Source organism: Anser brachyrhynchus, assembly GCF_964034855.1.
Source record: "Anser brachyrhynchus genome assembly, chromosome: 11".
NCBI classification, from domain to species: Eukaryota; Metazoa; Chordata; class Aves; order Anseriformes; family Anatidae; genus Anser; species Anser brachyrhynchus.
The window spans coordinates 7,663,837-7,682,881 of NC_137706.1; the positions used below are offsets into that span (position 1 = coordinate 7,663,837).

The 19,045-nt window shown below is 38.7% G+C and overlaps 1 protein-coding gene across 1 annotated transcript in view; it reads left to right on the top strand.

Moving 5' to 3' along the window:
- TLN2 (talin 2) overlaps positions 1–3,420 on the top strand; it is a 228,742-nt gene extending 225,322 nt beyond the window's left edge. The window contains exon 62 of the transcript XR_013956084.1: positions 3,314–3,420. The gene's annotated coding sequence lies outside the window, so the exon portion shown is untranslated. The remainder of the gene's footprint in view (positions 1–3,313) is intronic.
- The last annotated feature ends 15,625 nt before the right edge of the window (positions 3,421–19,045 follow it).

Consider the following 19,045-nt stretch of genomic DNA (forward strand, 5'->3'; position numbering starts at 1 on the left):
TGGGCTACCCTCTTGCACCAACTGCAAGTCTCACGCATGGTGAAAAAATATTGGTAGTCGGTGTAAAAAGAACAGGCTTTAGCCTTGTTCCCAGTGCTCACTTGAAGTTGTCTCATTTATCCTGTCCTGTCATCTTAAATTCTTTCCAATAAGATCTGACAACATAGCCTAAAAATGTCAAAGGTCATAGTGCTTTTTTAAGAGTATCAATTTCCATCTCTTGGGAGGTTATTAATAAAATTAATAATAACCTTGAAAGTGGAGAGGGAGCAATTGTACAATGAAAAGCAATTTATTTATTAAAAAAATACTACCAACATTTGTATGATCCAGGATAGGGTGGAAAAGGAGGTTCACGATGCACATTGTCCTTCTCTCTTGTTTTTTCCTACTTTATTGTAACAGAGATTTATGTATCTGCTGTCATAACCACAAAGGGAAAAAATGGATTAGAGTGAGATATCACATGGCAGAAAATTAGTGTTCTTGCTGCACTTACTCCTGTACGCAGGCAGAACCTGTATGCAGAGTCGTGCCAAGTCTGGCTTCTCACCCAGGGGATGATGTGTCACTGCGGCAGCACATGTCCATGCCACTCTTCAGCACACCCGGCAGTTAAACGTGAATCTTGGGATTTGATTACCACACATTGCCAAGAAGCTTAAACACATGCCATTCATAACTGCAAATAGATTTTGGAGGTTTCTACTGTCAGGAACACTTGGGGAGGAATATCTGTCTGCTAATCTGTTGGGTTTTATGATAATCAATTCTGATCATAATGGGTACTGTCTATTACTGCCTTGAAGCAGTGAACTGAAAGCATGCCCTATAAATGAATAAAAACTTACTTGGAAAGAATTCTTTTGTTCTCACATGGGTTAGCTGTCATCTCCTAAAGTGTTATTAATTTCCTTTTGGAAATGGCTACAACAATCAAAGCTTGATATTCTCGCCAGCCATTTGGTTTGAATAAACAGCTGTATTGATTTACAGAGATGCTGGGCCTTGTGCCATTTGTGTCTTTGCACTGCAGCTATGAGTATGAAAGGATCCCTGACACAGTGTGCCCTTGACTAAGCCGTATCTTGTCTGCTACATCCTACTGTATTCAGTTTCTTTCTGTATGTGAAAGCTGGCTGACTATTAAGGAATGTAACGATTTATGGTGTGAAAGCTGGAAGTGGCCAGCTAGCTCTTGGCTTGGTTCTTTTCATCCCAAACCCACATGTTTCTCAACCCCCCTGGGGATCACAGCATTTCCTTCCAAGCTGTTTTAAGCATGATTCTGCCTCTACATCTCTGCTTTTTCTATTTTAAAAAGAAAATGCTTAGAAAATGCCTTTATTGGAGACATTTCCTTCAAAAGACTAGACTAGAGCAGAAGATAAAATTAGAATGGAAGGCTCTGACCGAAGATTTAATACCTCTGTCCTTAAACAGGCTATTTCACCACTAAGTGTAGTTACAGTTAAGGAAAAATAGGCTGTAAAATCTATTTAAGAAGCTGGCTGAATACATAAGATGCAGTGTTAAGCTAGCTCTGTACCTCTGTGCCAACAGTGCTACCAAGCTAGCTCAGATGTGTTTGTGGAAACTGATGCCATCGGAATGATGGCAGCATAGCCCAGAGGCGGTGACCTTTCAATGCAACAAACGACATCGTAAGAAATGGCCTGATAATTTCTAAGGCCCCTTAGCACTTTAAAAAAGTCTGTGAGTGAATAAGTGAGCTGGGTTGGGACTTAGATGGGTATCAGAAAGGTCTGGCATGTGGGAGCTGCTGAAGAAGAAGAATGTTTTAATTTCTTGTGAGTCAGGAAGACTAAATGCAGAAAGTAGCATCCGTTGACTATAGTGATAACTTCCTCTTTAGGAAGCAAGTAACCTGACTTGAGATAAGTGCTGTGATGCAAGTGTGATCTTAAATTAGGAATTCCATTAAATCCAAGCTGGCATATATTCAGGTAGGAAAGAGACAAACAAATCTTTATATTCTAGCAGGCTTATGATAAGCAGTAAGGTTTCATCTCAGATTGCTAAGTTTTGTGATTAGTAAGTTGATACTGCGCTTGAAAATTTCCTTGTCTTACCCATCTGGACCTTGATTCTATCAAATGCTTCAGATGTGCAGGTCTGGCCATCTGCAGAACCTTGCGTAATCTCCAGAAATGACATTGTCTAAAGCAGCATCTCCCTTGTTGCTTCTGTCAGCTGATCCAGAACTTGATTTTGGAGGTAGACAATGCTCTTTGCTACTCTGCCAGTGGAAATCCAAGGTCTAGTTGACATGGCGATCTATTTTTAAGTTGCTTCACACCAAGCTGTGATAGAAAAGGGAAGTGCTCTGGAAGCATCTAAGTTCTCTAGGATCTGAGTTAGCATTCCTTGGACTTGTAGTTCCAAATGTATCCATAGTGGAAAGGGGATAGAATGTGCCAGAGCAGAGACACAACCCTCATGCTACCCTTGCTTTTATATAGTTCATCTCACCTAGTTTTATTCTAGAAAACAGTGTAGGGATACCAAGTGCATGGAACAAGTCCTAGGCTGTCAGCTTTGCTGGGGGCTTTGCAACTGGCTTCTCTTGGTAGAAACCCCAGCAGAAGAGCAATAAAATCCTCCAGGCAGAAACTCCCTTGATCCTTTTACAGCTGTAAGTGTCCAGTACAGCTTGTCTGCCCTTTCTACTAAGCGAATCTCCCATCTTTTGGATAGAGACCCAGGGATCCAAACATTTAGTATGTGAGATGTTCTTTGTATGGCTTAGCTGCAAGTGGACTGAGCAGGAGAGAAAAAAGTCACCAGTTTTTGGATTTATTCAGGCTATGCTCTGACAAAGAAAGCTATGTACTGGGCCATCACATACACCATGTGCTATGGGTGCATGGTATGCTGAACTGGATCTGCCCAGCATGCTGACAAATAATAAAATGTATTGGTGCCCTAGGGTAGGTTTTTGTGTTTGTCCAAGGACCACCAAGTTATTTGGAAGACAACAGGAAGATCATCACACACATTGTCACCATGACAAATATGAGAATAAATGCAAACTGTTCTTCTGTAATTTGTAGTATTTTCCATTTTACTTAGTGTCTCCTGCAAGGAAGTGCACAGGAGTGTGCAAATGCATGTTCTGTTTTGTGTTTGGCTTACTTTCTTTTCTGCTTCCTCCAGACTGCAATTGGTCAGAGGAGTACTGGTGAAAAGACTGATGTAAAAAGTGTGCCTCTTTGCTAACATGCTAAGCAATAGAAAAGTGATATGCTCCCAAGATGTAGTGTTGTGATTTCTGTTCCTTTTATTTTTTCAGAATTAACTGACACATCTCTGTGATGCTGTGATCCCTGAGTCCCTCTAGCAACCTATGAATTCTATTTTGGAATGGAGTCTGAATGCTGAAGAGTCTTCAACATGCAGGTATGGGATATCTTTTTTAATATAGTATTTGCTCATTTAGCCGAGTTTTGTCACAGGCAGCAAATATTATAAACTGATACTGAGGAAAATCTTGATAACTAGTCCAAAAGATCCAGGTTTTCTAGCTTATCTCTTCAGAGAAAGATCTCATGTCTAGGTAAGCGGATAGCTAGGGAATCCCAACAGAGTAGCAGAGTAAATATGCCAAAAGATAAGTGATTATCCTCAAAGCCATGAATAGCTTGTAAGTTGACTTCAGTATGTCAGAGGGGGTAAGTACAGCATCATTTGCCACCACATTCATGTTTCTGTATTGCTGTCACTGAATTTAGAGAGAGAGATGTAATTAATAGGATAACAAGCAGCTAATTCATAGTTTTCCTAAGAGTGAACGATCGAACCTTTTGTAGCTTTGAGACAAATTTGAACAGAGGCTTCTGTCAGAGCCATTTTAATTAGATTTACAGATCTATCTAAATTCTCTCTCTCTCTTCTGACCCTGTATGTGAAGGAATAGGAGAGAATCTGGATCGTGGTCTTCACTGTGCAGTTTTGTTCCTGGCCTTAAGGCTTAAAATGGAAAACAGTGCATTTAACAAGTTGACAACAGCTGCGGACTGCTTGAGATGTTCTTATTTTTCAGTTCGGGATTTGTGTAGTTACTGTTAATTGTTGTGCCATTAGTGTCCTCTGCTACATTTTGAGAAACTGAAAATTATTTGGAAAGTGAAAAGTAGACGATAAGCATTGAGAAATGTGGCCTGGATAAGCTGATTGGATACATGTAATTTTTGCTTTCTGCTTTGCATATAGATCTCATAAGGAAGGCGGCCAATAGTCCCTGTATATATGTTACATACTTCTAAAGGAGCTTTCCTGTTTGTCTGATACAGAGCACATTCCTTAGAGCAGAGCAAAGGCCCATGGGGAGCTTATTGACACCTCTGACCCTTGGTGAGGTGTTACAGAGCAAGCTGAGGTCATTCTATGGGTTGTGTTTTGATCCTCTGCTCCTTTAGGTCAGCGCTGAGTGGAGGGGATTAAGGGATTGTTTTTAGCAGTCTGTGCAAGGGGTCCACTACTGGGGATAGCCTTGAAAAGAATGTTTGTCATTCCCACTGCCTGCTGTGGGAAATTCATAGGATCACTGCATCAAGTGCTGGGATTGCTAGAGAGTTTTAAGCCAGAAGGAGCCTCTGGCAAGATATATCTTTTTTTTGTTTCTACGGGAGATGCCGTTTTACAACATACTTATTTAAGACATCTAATTCATAGAGAATTGCCATATTTGCCATATTTTTTCAGGTGATTTCTTCTATAATCTTAATTTTACACTGCAAAAAAATTTAAGTGTCCCAAGTCTTGCTCACAGTTCTTTTTAACCACTTCATTTGCCAAACTTCATTTATGTCCCTCTGGATCACAGTATTTAGAGGAACGTAGCTTGCCATGTAAATCACTATCAGTTCCAAAACCTGCCTTAACTAACTGCTTACCACAAGCATGTGCTTAAAAGTCACTTCACTCAACCTACTGGAGTTAAAACGTGATACCCAAGTATGGTTTTGGCATGAGGAAAATCAGTGCAAGGAAAACAGAAGATTCTCCTGGGGCACAGCTCTGAGCCCAGACTCTGGTATTGTTCACTGTGTACTGTCAGCTGGGTGCAAAACTCTGTTCTCTCTTGCTAAATTCAGCCTGTCCAATGCAAAGGACGCACGCCCACAGTGTGATGCAATATAGCCCCAGGAAGTCTGCGCTCCTCCCAGCATGTTAGCTGTAGTGAGAAACACAGTTTATTAGCCAGTGATTGCAGGACAATGCAAGTTTCTTGCTTCCAAGATCTGAACTGGATTATGTTTTGATAAAACACTGTATCACACAGTCCATATCCAAAAGGCACCAAGGGTAAAACCATTCAACAATTCTAGTAGGGTTTTAAATATGCACATTTCTATAGTTTCTGCTTTAGATGGAATACTCAGTTAGTTTGTACAGAGACTTCTGAGCCTGACAGTCTCCAGGTGCTTTGAGATTACTAGCAAAATCTTCCGTTGTTACATTCCATCTGTTTTCTAACTTCTGCTCGATTTACCTGTTATGTCTCCCAGGGGTCTATAGTACTGCAGTCAGCGTCAAAGCAAAGAATTTTGCTCGCATTTGCTCTGCAGTAGACTTACATGCTCTAAGGGTAATGAGAAATCTTTTGAATTAATTCTGCAGGCTAACTTCTGTGTTTAAGGACAACAGTGCAGCAGAAGAATTTCTGAATCCCAAAAGAGAATTTTGCCCTTGAACATTTGATGAAATGTTCTCATTAGTTCTTCACTATACTGTGGCGTCATAATCTCACACCTTGTATTGCTCAAGCCATCAGTTACTAAAAGATGTTTGGCACAAAATCCCATTGATATTTCCAGAAATTAATTGTATTGCTTGAAAACATAGTCTCGCTCTCAGAACAGCTAAAAGGAAACATTTGTGTGTTTGGAAGACAAATTCATTGGAGACCTTCTAATTTTCAGGCAGGAGGATCATTCTCGTCTTTCCATTGATAATTGAATTGAATAGAACGGATTTCTTTCAATGGGAATTTACCATGAGATAATCTAGTTATGCATAATTTTGATTACCTGGTGTTTTTTCTTTGGGAATAATCTAATTAAAGTCTCTCAAAAATCTATCACCTTAAATATGCCCTATTGCTGGTTTCCTAATCCTTCATTAATGCTTCTTTCATGGGCTTCTCTTTCTTATCCTTAATGATTGTTCCAGAAAAATTGTCTCAAACTTTATCATCCATCTTCCCATTGTGAAGGTCTCTCAGTTTAAATATCTAATTCTGTTATTCTTTCCATATGCATTCCAAAATGTACTGCACAGTAATGCATTTGAAAGAATACTTGTGTTCAAAAACATACATCTTTAAGAACAAAGTTGAAAAGGTGTTTAAAAAACCCAACATGTTATTAGAGGCCTATGCTGCTGCCCATCACCACAGAATGTGAACATACTCCATGTAGAATAGTTTGGCCATTGCAGAGTATCTGGCATTTGTTCTCTAGGGAGTATTCTCTCTCTTCTCTTCACATAATTACCAATGGGAAATATAATTCATATAATAAATTAGTAGCTTATGCAGTTGAAGAATTACTGTATTAGGCTTATGCCTTAAAACAAACAAACAAAAATAATTCATTGCATCAACTATCATGCCTTAGTCAAGGAACAGTGTTCTTTAACTGTTGCCTCTCTTCACATCTCTGACTAAACTTCTGCTTTGCAGTTTGTTATTGCAAAAAAAACCCACAAACAAACAACAGTCCTTATCACTGTCCGTTGTCGCATTATTTCGAACCTTGCAGGAGTGAAAGTTGTGAAGTATGGGATCATATTATTTTTTGTACTTGCATCTCAAGTGGATGGATGGCACCACCTCCATAGGCTAGCAGTCCTATTTTTTTCCTTTCCTTCCTTATTATTTCAAAATTAAAACATAAAAAACCTAGCCCCAGATATCTGTCTGCTGACCAGAGCTGTCAAATTCTGGTGCCCAAGAAATGAGCCTGGCCTGACTGGACTAATTAAGTTGGCCGAGGCACTTGAGGATAGCTCAAAGAGGAGTCTGAGTGCGAAAGGCAGGGAGTAACACCAACTTCTTATAAATGCACATTCTAAAGGAAACTGGCTGCTCCAAAATACACTTGGTTGAGTGAATGACACCACAAGCAGCCTGCTAAGGGAGCAAGCAGTGCTGGAATTTAGTAAAACTGGGTTTTTAAAAGACAGTACTTAAAGAACAGAAGGATTGATCAACCCTCTGCCCACACCAGCAATCAAGGTTGCTTTCACCTTAGCTCCTAACAAATGATACTTTTCGTTTCTGAAACCTTTTTTGCAAGACTGTTAAAGGGAATATTGGACCATCCTAGCAGGAGAGCCCTGAACAAATTCCCATCATGGATAGATCTACATGCTAATAATGCCTTCTTTCGCTTACAAGCAATTGATCTATACTGCTATGGTTCGTAGTTTTTAATGTTGCTGCTGATTTTGTGTGCTTTTTTGCTTATTCTCCACTTCTAATGTGGTTTTTTTTTTTCCTGTTTTTTACAGAAACAAAGGCAGTACTAGCAGCGGTTGGAAAATGTCAGCTTGACAGCAAATATGGCTGTCCTGGCTTCCTTCCTTGATGTGCCATTATTGGGGGCTCTAAGATACTACAAGAGATACTGGATGTGATAAGCAGAAGTCTAAGCTACCTGCTCTTTTTTGCAAGTGCTGATAACTCCTGTCTTCTGACTAAAGTCCGGTGTGAGTAACTGTATTCTTCCTACCTAAAATTCATCTACAGTTTCAACTGAACACGTTCTTCATGTCCTCAGTTACACTGTGCAGTCTATGAGTTACCAAATGGCAAGTGTCCACTCTTACGCTGTTTCAGATGACCAACTGTCTTGGAGGAAGGGGGTTGAAGGGGTGAGGAGAGAGTGAATGTTTGTTCCTGGAAATTTAGTTTGCAGGGCTGTTCTGCACAGTTCTGAATAAAGCCCAAGACGCATCTTCATTGCAGTGAGAAAAAAATACAGTGATTGTCACATGATCGCTTGTCATGAGAAAAGAAAGTTACTGGACCTAGGGTCTCATCAGAATTTGTCATACAGCAGTTTTATAGTTTTTTGTTTGTTTGTTTTGGTTTGGTTTTGTGTGTGTGGTTTTTTTTGTCCTGAGCTCCACTTGCATGAGCTTTGTACTCTCAAGTCCTAGCAAAGAAAAGTTTTGTTTTTTTTTTTTCTTCACTACATCAAAAATGTTTATTTTTCATTTTAACATGATTTTTTTCTATATGTGGCTGGTGTCTTCATCTAAATAAGGAAGTCAGGAAAGCAAGGTAGGGAATAAATAGTACCTATAGGAAGAGATGTTCCAGCAATTGTGTATCACTGTTTTCATATTTGGGAGACCAGAGTAGAAGTCCATTATCTCAGGAGCATTCCTACAGTAGGTAGGTGTTTTCACCTTTCTGCATTTCAGCTCCTCAGTTCTACAGTAAGGCTAGTAGTAAGGTGTAGCGAGGCAGTGCTGTACCGTATACCAGCTCACTGTGGTCTGAAGAGTATATCCATTGGGTGGGAATATTTGCAGTCCTGGTGCTTCATTAGTATTGCTTTAGGGCATTGGACTGTGGTTCTAGCAAAAGCTATGCCACTTTGTTCCAAGCTTCACTCAATGAACTCTCACCTGTTGAGAGGGGGAGACCAAAGCCATTGCTTTGGTAGTTTTATCAACAAACTAATGAAGGAGTTAGTGAGCATTTTGCGCACAGTGGTGGGGTGTTTTTGTTTGTTTGTTTTTTGCTTTTTATTCCCCCTCCTCCACAGAAAATACTAGAGATTACTTACATATGTGTGCACAGTAGGAGAAAATGCCCAACTGAGATGCAAGCACAGATGAAAAAACTTGCAAAGTTCAAAACTGACACAATCCCAAGTTCTTGCTGCTAGGAAAAAAAAGTTCCTTTATTTTTTCCTTAACTGAAAAAAAATATCCTTCATCTTCCTTTTTAAAAGTGCATGCGTTTAAATCAGTACTCTGATTTTGGGGAAGGAAGAGAGGGGTATTCTGGTTCCCAAAGCCTGTTTTTAATCATCAGATTACTATTGTGACAATCTCTGAACATTCAGCACTTGTGGTCAGTTCTCCCCACCAAAAAGCTAGTGGTTTTTGCAGACATTCCATAAACACAGGAAGCTTTGACTGTGTCTCTAACAGATAGGGAGATAGAAAAGCAAAATACCCACAATATAAAGGCAAAATCTAAACCTGACATGCAAGCTCAGAACAGTGATTTATGTAGTCCAGAAGTCTATCTCTGATAGTCTGAGCCAGATGTTTTGAAGAGAATGCCGAAAATCTGTGAAGTACAATTCTGACATAACCTGCCCATGGTTTAGATTTCTTTTTAATTGCTGACTTCCTCCCTGAACCATGGAGCTTTATATTCTGTTTTAGTCTTTGTTTTGCATTTGTTTCTTAGAAGGAGGGATGGGGGCAATGTAGAAGGCTGCAAACATGTGCCGTGCAAAATTCCCTTGGTGTTTTGGATGCCTGGTGATTTCATAGCCATTCAGTCCTAATTTGTATCTGCTGAAGTCTTAGCCTTAATTATACCTGCAACAGTACATTTCATGGATTAAACATATTTCATCAAAGATTTCTGTTCATCCATTTTAGGAATTCTGTCCACCAACTCCCTATGGAATATCTCATTTTTCTTTTAAAGTGAGAATAGCCAAAAATAAATTTGTCTTTTTCCTGCAGCATTTATTGTTTTTGTAGAGTCTGATTGTTGTTAATCTCCTTTCTAAAATAAACATTTATGTTCCTTTCATCCATGCTTTTTTTCAAAGAGAAGTCTTTCCTTCAGCCATTTCCTTCACTAGTCTCCCTCAACTTTGCTTTTGCCTACTTGCTGCCTAGAACTGAAGCCAGTAACACAGGCGAAGGTAGTCCTTTCACTTTAGAATAGCATTTTAATTTTATAATTATTTTTTTTCCACTTGAGTGTTAACCTTTTTGACCTTATCAGCTGAATGAATAGAGACTTAACAGAGCTGCCTGCAATTAGCTCACCTCTTGCTCATGAGCAGTTATACTCAGTTATGAATAGCTGAAATTCAGAACATTCTTTGCAAGGTACATTACTTCACTCTAAAAAGTAAAGAATTTGCTGGATGTTAATGTGCCCGTTTTACTCACTTCTACAGAGTTAAAATTACAGGAGAGAGCATGTAACTGGTAAATCCCTCTCAATTTCTGATGATTTTTATGAATATAATCACTGGTCAAGTAGCTGAATCTAAGGGCTTTTAATCATACATTTCAAACTTAGGATTATGAATCACAATAATTTTACAATAAATTAATTAGAACCAATATTCTTTTGACATGCTTCCTCATTTTTGAATACAATTTTTTAAAATCTGTGGTTTAATATGATTTCTTCCTTCACAATCAAACTGAAATACAATGTCATCATCATCCGTTTGTCAACGGGAACTCCATTCCAGAATTTCTTGTTCGGAAGGAGGAAAAAACAAACAGAAACACAAATTGGACCCAAGAATACAGATTCTGAAAGTTTCTGCAAATTGAAAACAATAACAGTGAGGTTTTTACATGATATTGTAAAATATTGATAGTCTTAAAATAGCAATCCAAAACAAGAAGACAACAGTTTAACTCAAACATTTATATTTTTGTAGAAACAAGTATTTTGGTAGAAATAAATATATCCCTGCAAAACTTTCGGGTGTTAATTGTACTATCTTGTGGTAAACTCCTGCTAAAAGTTTCAGTTTCAACTCCACCAAGAGAGGGGTGCTTAATTTTCTTTCTTTCTTTCTTTTTTTTTTTTTACATCCTAACTGCTGTCTGCTAACAAAAATTCAAATAGTGTACATTCTATGGCACTCTACAGTTAGGAATTATAACATCTAAGCAATTGCATCTCTAACCCTCATTGCGTCATCTATAGCTTATGTTCATAAAAATCAGGGTATAGTTTTTGGGGTCCTGCTGGAAATAATTTAACACAATTTGGTCAAACTGTCCATTGAAATTGCAGCCAGTTTCCACTCAAAATCTGCCTTCAGTGTATCCTTGCCTGGTCCTGGTCCTGCTTCCTCTTATCAGTTTAGCTAGAAATCTGGAAATTCCTACCCCCGTGAGTAATGGACAAGGCTGTAATTTCTCTCTGCAAGCTCTGCATCTCCTCCTCCTATGGGTCTGCTTTGAAACGAGCTAATAATGAAAAGGAAAAGACTCTTGGCTCTTGTCATTGTTTTATTAAACTTGCTTACATGATGGCTTTAATGCTGTGTTTCATTATTCTGTTTCCAATCTTATGGCACATACAATAGGTAAGTGAAGAAATACCTTGTTTTACCAACTGGTGATGGTGTTGAAAAAAAAACAAAAACAAACAACAACAACAAAACCAAATAGTAGGTAACTTGCTGTATGTTAAAGCAGTTCTAGTGATGTACAACAAAATCTCATCTAAAAAGAACTCTGATACAGCTGTTTCCAAGGGAATTATCAGCAAGCTTGGAAAATTCCATGATAATAATCAAATGTCATGTTTTCCTACCAGCTATAGGCTAAAATTAACTTCTGTTGTTTTGCTTTTTGTTTTGTTTTGTTTCTGTTTTTAATTAAAAGTTCGTAGTGCCTTTGGGTCCTTTATTCTGCTGAAATGTTTTCAGCAGTATTCTTGGCTAATTCTTACACAGCAAGCTTCTATAGGAGATGTAGTCACTATCTGTAAATGCAGGATGCTGAATTAGCTCTCAAGCAGATTTTCAAAGGCAGTAATAGAGCAGTGAAGCCCCTTTTCCCAGCAGCTGGCTCCCAGTGGAATAAGATGTCTCTGTGTCACCAGTGTTCCCGAACCACAAGGGCTTCAGCAAGTCCTGTTTTGTTGTTTTGGTTGGTTGGCTTTTGCATGGTACTGATGAAGAGCTTGGGAGTTCCCTGGCCAATGGTAACCCATGTTGATGTTACAAACAGATACCGGCTCCTATTCTTGAAAATCAATGTAGTGGGGATAGATTTCTTTTTAAACATTGGCATGATAATTAGGCATAGATAATTAAATACAAGATCTTAGCAACTTTGTGGAAGTAAAGGACCAACGTGAATAACTTCTACAACAGCTGTCAACATTTCTATGCTGTTTTTAGGGGATTAATATGTAACCACAAAAATTTGTTCCAGGCAGAAACTTGGCATTAAAAGATGCAGTCCAGGAATTTTTTTCCTTGAATTTGAATTTAATCTTGTTGGCCATTTTTAAGTAGGAAAAATCTTGCGGTTGTGGTTTTCTATTTTTTATTTTTTTGGAAAGATAGGGATTCCTGACATAGTTCTGGTTTCAGAGTGAATATTTAGGGAACTGACAGGGGCCACAGGACTCTTCCTCCTACGTTGCCCCCATAGGGCCTCTCTTCGGCAAGCCTATTATAAGTTATGTTTTTCCACTTTATCAGAGCCTATGACAGGGACAGATAAAAGCATAGCTATATGCTTATTCTGCCTCATTTTTCTCTTTCACTCAATTAAGGCATTCACAAAAGCCTGTAACTAATGATGCCTGTTGCCTTTTGATGGCAGTTAAGGTTTTCTCTGAGAACTTCTGGAAAATTTCATTTTAGTTATGTATTCTGTCCACAGTGAGTGCTTTCTATACCCACATGTAATATAAATTAAGCGCCCCAAGACATACTGAAAGCCATTTTTTCCCCGCAGTCATTGTAACTCTCTTCCAACAGATAGATTTTCAGCTATTTCTGGAATAAATGGCCTGTTGTGAAGACAGTAGTAGCAGAAGTTTCTCTAGTCCCGGTGCTCTAGGCCCGGTGCTTGCAGTCACGTTTCTACTGCCAAATTTCTGCTGGTCTGGGAAAGAAAAATTTAGCTTCTACATGGCTATTACCTCATGACTTCAGCAATTAAACCGTGATCAGGGAACTCAGGGGGAGAGAGAGAGAGAGAATGTTTAGATTAAGAATTAGAACATTAAGAAAATATGTTTTTAATTTAGTGAGAGATTAAGAAAAAATTAGGAAATTTTCTTAGTTCTAAATTAAGGAAAACATTGAGGCTTAAGAAAAGGATCTGTAGAAAATGCAGCAGCTGTGGCCCCAATGGAGTATTCCCTGAATTTTGTGAGCTGCAAGATGTGCTGGCAGAGAAAATCACTCAGTGAGTGACTTGTTCATTTTTCTTTTTATCTAAGATGTCTAGTTTTGCTTTTAAAATAAGCCGTGTAGGTATGATGCAGAATTCCAGTACCAAATAACATAAACCCCGAGATTTTTCTAAGTTCAAACAAATGTGCTGTGAGGTTAACAAAGAATCCACTGTTCTCAATCTGAGTTTTGTTTTGTACATTACCTGTGAACCAGTATTAGTTCTGCTACTCTGGTATCTGTGATGCAAGATGACGTCCTGTTGCCCTAAGATTTGAGAAAACGAATGCACTGAGAGGTGGGTGCTCATATTTGAATCATGAGAAAGAACAGTACTGTAGTACATGTTTTACTGAGACCAAACGTGAATAGGATTGCTTTGCCTGAGACTGCGTGGGTCAGCCTTTGGCAAAGCTGGCCAGAGTCTGGCCTGGTAGTCTAATGCCTTGGTAGTCTAAGTCTGTCTTGCTGATCAGAGCAATAGAATTAGTTATTTTTTTCTGCAAATATTTAACAACCAGTTAAAGTCATGTTTGAATTGTGCTTTAGAAGGCCATTTTAGAGTCCTCATGAGTTTGCTCAGGAAAGATAACTGCCTTGTTGGCTGAATGATGTTGAGCTGCCCTTCTGCCTCAGCACACATGCTCTGTTAGCAGATATAATTTGCACGTGTTAGAAAACCCATGTGTTATGTGTTCTACAGCAGGGAAGATAGAGGAAATTTCAAGTTACATATAGTATTTGTTTAGCCTTGCAAAGATTTAGACAAATTGAGATGTTTTATTAAAACCTGTAAATGCTATACTAACATATAGAACCTCCAGGCAGCAATGCTGCATTTCTCAGGTCTGTGATATACTACAAGCCCCACACTGGCTTCAGCTACAGGTGCCACAGGCAAGGTCTGACACTCTGAAACAAGATGTAAAGCTTCAAAGGCAGCATCTTTTGAGTTAAACAGCAGTTAGTGAGGAATCCTTGATACTTAATGTAATATACATGTTGGTAGTTGCCCCCTGCTGCTCCATCTGTGCCCCCCCCCCCCCCCCCCCCCCCCCCCCCAAGGGAGGGTGGAGGAGGGAGTAGACAAACTGGGGAGCAGAGGTGAAAGGTGAGGGACAAATGTCAAGCTCTTAAATTTTTTCCTCTGGGCAGATCCGTGCAAAGGAGTGCCTATGTGGTGCCACGAGAATTCAGCTGTTGTTAAGACTTCCTGTCCAGAACATGAGCTTCAGGTTGGGGTTATCTTAGAATCTTAGAAACACAAGGTTGGAGTTATGAGAATGACAAGGTAGTTTTTCACTGACAAAATAGTTTACTTTATATAAATGCATGAGAAGGGATAAGGGTTTCATCAGTAAAATGGCAGCAAATTTGTTCTTGTTTATAAGTAACCCAGGGGGAACGCAAGGATGTACATTAATCTTTGGTGCTCCTAATATCTGTCACTTCCCATGTCTGCACATCTATAACACTATATGTCAGTCAGATTATCACCATATGTTTGGACATGCTCTCTGTGCCAGTCTCTTCTGTAGAAGATCCCATTCTGTAGTATGTGGTTCTCCAGGAGTTGAAGGTAAATATCTGTTGCAAGGTAATGAAGAAAATCAAGTACCATAGACTAAAATGAACTTTACAGGCATGACTTCTTAGTTGAAATAATTCTGCGTGTATTCTAATCGAAAATCATTGACCCATCAGATTGCAGAAACAGTTATCCAGACTACTTAGAGCAAAGCTCCATGAGATACCTTGACTGATACAACTCAGTGCAGCCAAAAGGGGTGGCTCCACTGTTGGCCATTTGTTCCCTTGTGCCAGATCAGGGCCTTATCTGACCACTTAGTGAGCTGATTCAGATCACTGAACTGGAAAATAGCAAAAAACAACACCAAAAAACTACTGATTTGTTGTAAGTTATTGGGTTATTTTGTGCAGATTTAGTGAGCCAGGTTCAGCTCACCAAAGGTTAGACAAGCATTGAATCTGATTCCAAGGAAGGAAAAGATCCTACTGCCTGGATCAGACCTGCCTCTTTCAGTGACAGGGAGCTACAAGATGTGCTCAGAAATACCATACAACCTCACCCTCAACAACACATCAGATTCTAAAGACGTTTCTAAATTCTTTTTTTCACTTGTATGCATGCTTGTGAAAATCATATTTCTAGCACTTTTCTCATCTTGTTTTGTATTTTTAAAGCAGTTGGACTGATTTTGTAGGTTTTGTAGGTTCTTGCCCATTTATCTGCTGAATTTATTCTTTTGCAGGAAAGTCATGCATACCAGGTTTGTCGTCTTCTGTAGCTTCTCAGATAGAGAGGTGTTTTGGCAGAACAAGAAATCAATATGGGTACTGGGTAAAAGAAACATGAGAATCCAAGGATATTTACTAGCAAATTCTTAAGGGCAAATAAAAATAATAATAATAATAATAATTGAAAAAAAAAGCAGCACTCTGAGATGTTCCTTTCCCAAGTGCACTGTCTGGTCTCTGCCTCCTTCCAGCAACAGGTTAGGGACTTCATGAACCATGTTTGCATCTAACCAATCAAATTTAACAGTCTTCAGTAGGTTAATAGTCTATGTATTCATGTAATTTTGTAATGGTTTTTTGAACCTATTTATACTGCTGGCCTCCAAAGCATCCTGTGGTGATGAGTTCCATGGTTTAATTATGTTTTGTATGAAAAAGCATTTCCTTTTGTTTTAAGGCTGATAATTCCAGTTGGGTGCTAATTCTAGCTAGTGAGTTTGCATTAAAGCATGTGCGTAAGTTAAGCTAGCTCTGAAATACTTTGCTGAATTAAATCCTTAGAACTTTCATTGTCGCCAGCTGTAATATCTTGAAGACAATACTGTTAAAGGAATTGGTGTGATTCCCTATGTCTTTTAGTTCCAGCATTTAATTTAGCATTTTAATAATGCTTCATGTTGATGTTTTTAATTTGTTAGAAAAATTTTCTCCAATAAGCCCCTCTTCCCTTCATACTGATGCTAAGATGTGCTGCATAGACTGCTAGAAATAATTATGACATGAATAATTATTTCTGGAATCCAGTCTGTGAAGACAGTTAAATTTCTCTTTAGTTTACAGTATTTGTTTAAATTATACATGAGATTCGAAGCTCTGGTGGAAGTCGGTGTTTTCATTTATGAATAAACTACTTATTTAGGAAAAAAATGCATTCCCCCACCCAACCATTTTGTTAGAATCCTCAAGAGCTTAAGGTCTTCACGCTTTGAAAACCAGTTGTTAAACAAAATAAACTGCATAGAGAGGAGAGAAATGTAAGGTTTTCCAAAGTTCAAAAAGGATTAAAAGAAACACAAAGAGCTTATTCTCAACACCAAGCTCCTACACCAATATTGAGAATTAATTCCCCTCGGATTGGTGGCAGAAGGATCCCATTGTTTTTGATTTAAAATATAGTTTTCATTACAATGAAATATGCCATGCATAACATTTTGGACCAAAATATATTTTATTATTTCTATTTTTAACATATGGTACAGGAGTGCATTATCTTTCTTGTCTTTAGAGCACTCAGCAGCCAGCACTAGCTGTTTTTCCTATATATGCTGAGGTTGTGTTTTGCAGAATAGAGGAGGTCTTGCAGATAGCTTGCTTAACTGGAGCAAACAAAGGCCAGGTCTACTCTGCAGAAAAGAGATCCATATTAGAGATTCCAAGTTTGGCTCCAAGCTAGCTGGTGATTTTACATTGGGCAGCATAGTATCATGCAGAGATACTAAGCAGAGTTTGGGTGCTGCAGTGCTGTGAGTGCTAATTAGCTCTCTACCTTTCTGTGTTCAAGCAGCTAAACTTCTTTCAGTTCTGATACTAACTTGTTTAACACTTGCTTGGGGATTTTTACAGGGTGTTCATTACGTGATATGTACATGCCCAAAGGACTTGTAAAATGAACCTGGTAATAAGTGATGCTGTGGGAAGGGAAATATAATAATAATGATAATAACAGTAAATTTAAAAGATACCATTGCCTTAAGTACAGGAATTACATTTATACCCTGGAGTATACAGACACCTGTATCTTTCTTCACAGCTAAGTACTATGGAAAGTACTTAGTGTGAAAGCGAAGGTCTCGTGTGTGATGTATATGATCTACTGTTCTGATTTGCGGGCTTGTGGAGAACAACACAATGAAATTCATGACTTGCTTTCACAGGGAAAATAACATGCAAAACAACTATGTTTTGTGCAACAGACTTGACAAAAGCATGGCAGATTGCTTGTCTAATGCAAATAAAGTTTAGCTGCTTAGCATAAATCCCAACTTTTGACACAGGATTTATTTCAGCAAACCAATATATGTTTAAATACAACTTACATGTTATACACTCAAAGTCAAATATATTAGTAGAATGTGAAAAATATATCCTTTTTTTTCCTAGTGTTTATTTAGTGTCAGCATGTACTTGTTACAGATCTGCTGTATGTTACCAGATGTTTTATTGATGAAGCAGACAGCAAACACTGGCCAAATCTTGTCTTGAAAACCATTCAGACTATCAGGGGCAGTAACAAAATCTAAAAGCTGAATTGGCAACTTGCCAGAAATCCCCAAACAGCCTATTTTATACACCCTGGGCTTGTAGCAGTTGTCAGTTTTCAACAAGGTCCCTAGAATGAATCGCTGTTGGCATGCAGAACCTTATTCGGTCAGTGATGAAATAAGGCAGAATGTGCAATCCTACTCATCTCCATAGCCCAGATGAATGAGTCCAGAACATCTAAATCTCCCTAACTCTTGGCAGTTGTGTGTTTTTGAAGCCCATTGCTGTAGAGCTGCAATGCTAAAGAAGAAAAGCTGTGAGCAGGCTTCAGCTTCATAAGGATTTGTGTCTGATATGCTGGTGTCAGAAGTAAAATATAAAGTTGTGCAGCCTGTGTTAGAAATTGTCATTCTTTCTCATAAACAGCTGAAGTGAAATTGTAATCAACCATGTTAAACTGTTGCAAAAATGCCACTGGAGAATTCTGTCTCTGGTTAAACCTGCTGTTGGCTGCACAGAAAGAGTGTGCAGTTGATTCTTGGTAAAATGTTAACTTCAGCCATGAACTTTGAAGAATCACTCTGGCAGAGGGCTATAGCAAAAGTCCAATTGTGTGCTAAGCTTGTTGTCCCCACAGACCAATGAATGTTAAAATAGCTTCTAATGAAACTTTAGCTTCTGGCTGGCTCCTAGCCTGAAATCCAGCTGTAACAGTTATGCCATTTGCGTGCCAGTTTTCAATTCTACTTGATTAACAATTCATTCAAACCATGGGATGGTTGAAATGGATGTTAAACACATTGACATGCAGAGGATTACCTCTTCAGACGTTTTTATTGTTGGCACCTGCAAGCTGCTGTTTTGATAAGTGTTGTTACAACACCAGCGATTAGCTGAGAAGTATGACAATCACAGAATACCATGAGGCCCCAGACACAGTTCAAAACAGTGCTCAGTAAAATTGATCTGGAAATTTGAAATGAAGAGGCCATTTTACTGTCAGAATAGAAGAAGCTGTAAGCTCCAAACACCATACAGTGATGTTAATGCTTGAAACTGCCATCTGAATGTTGAAATATAAATGTTGTGTTATACTGAATCAACTATTACAGTACCTTTACAAAGGGCCTACAGAGGTTCTTCTCTCTGCTCTTGTACAGCATTCCCGGGGTAGTCTTGTATCCAGTATTCTTGTGCAGCTTTCCCAAGTCATTCACTTTGGCATCATGGCATGTAAGAGGATTTTAACTGGCTCACAGAAAGATCATTTTTCTGGAGAAAGATGCAATTCTTGGTGAACTTTGACAACTCCTTTCACACCTTCCCTTTGGATCTGCTAATTTGAGTCTTAC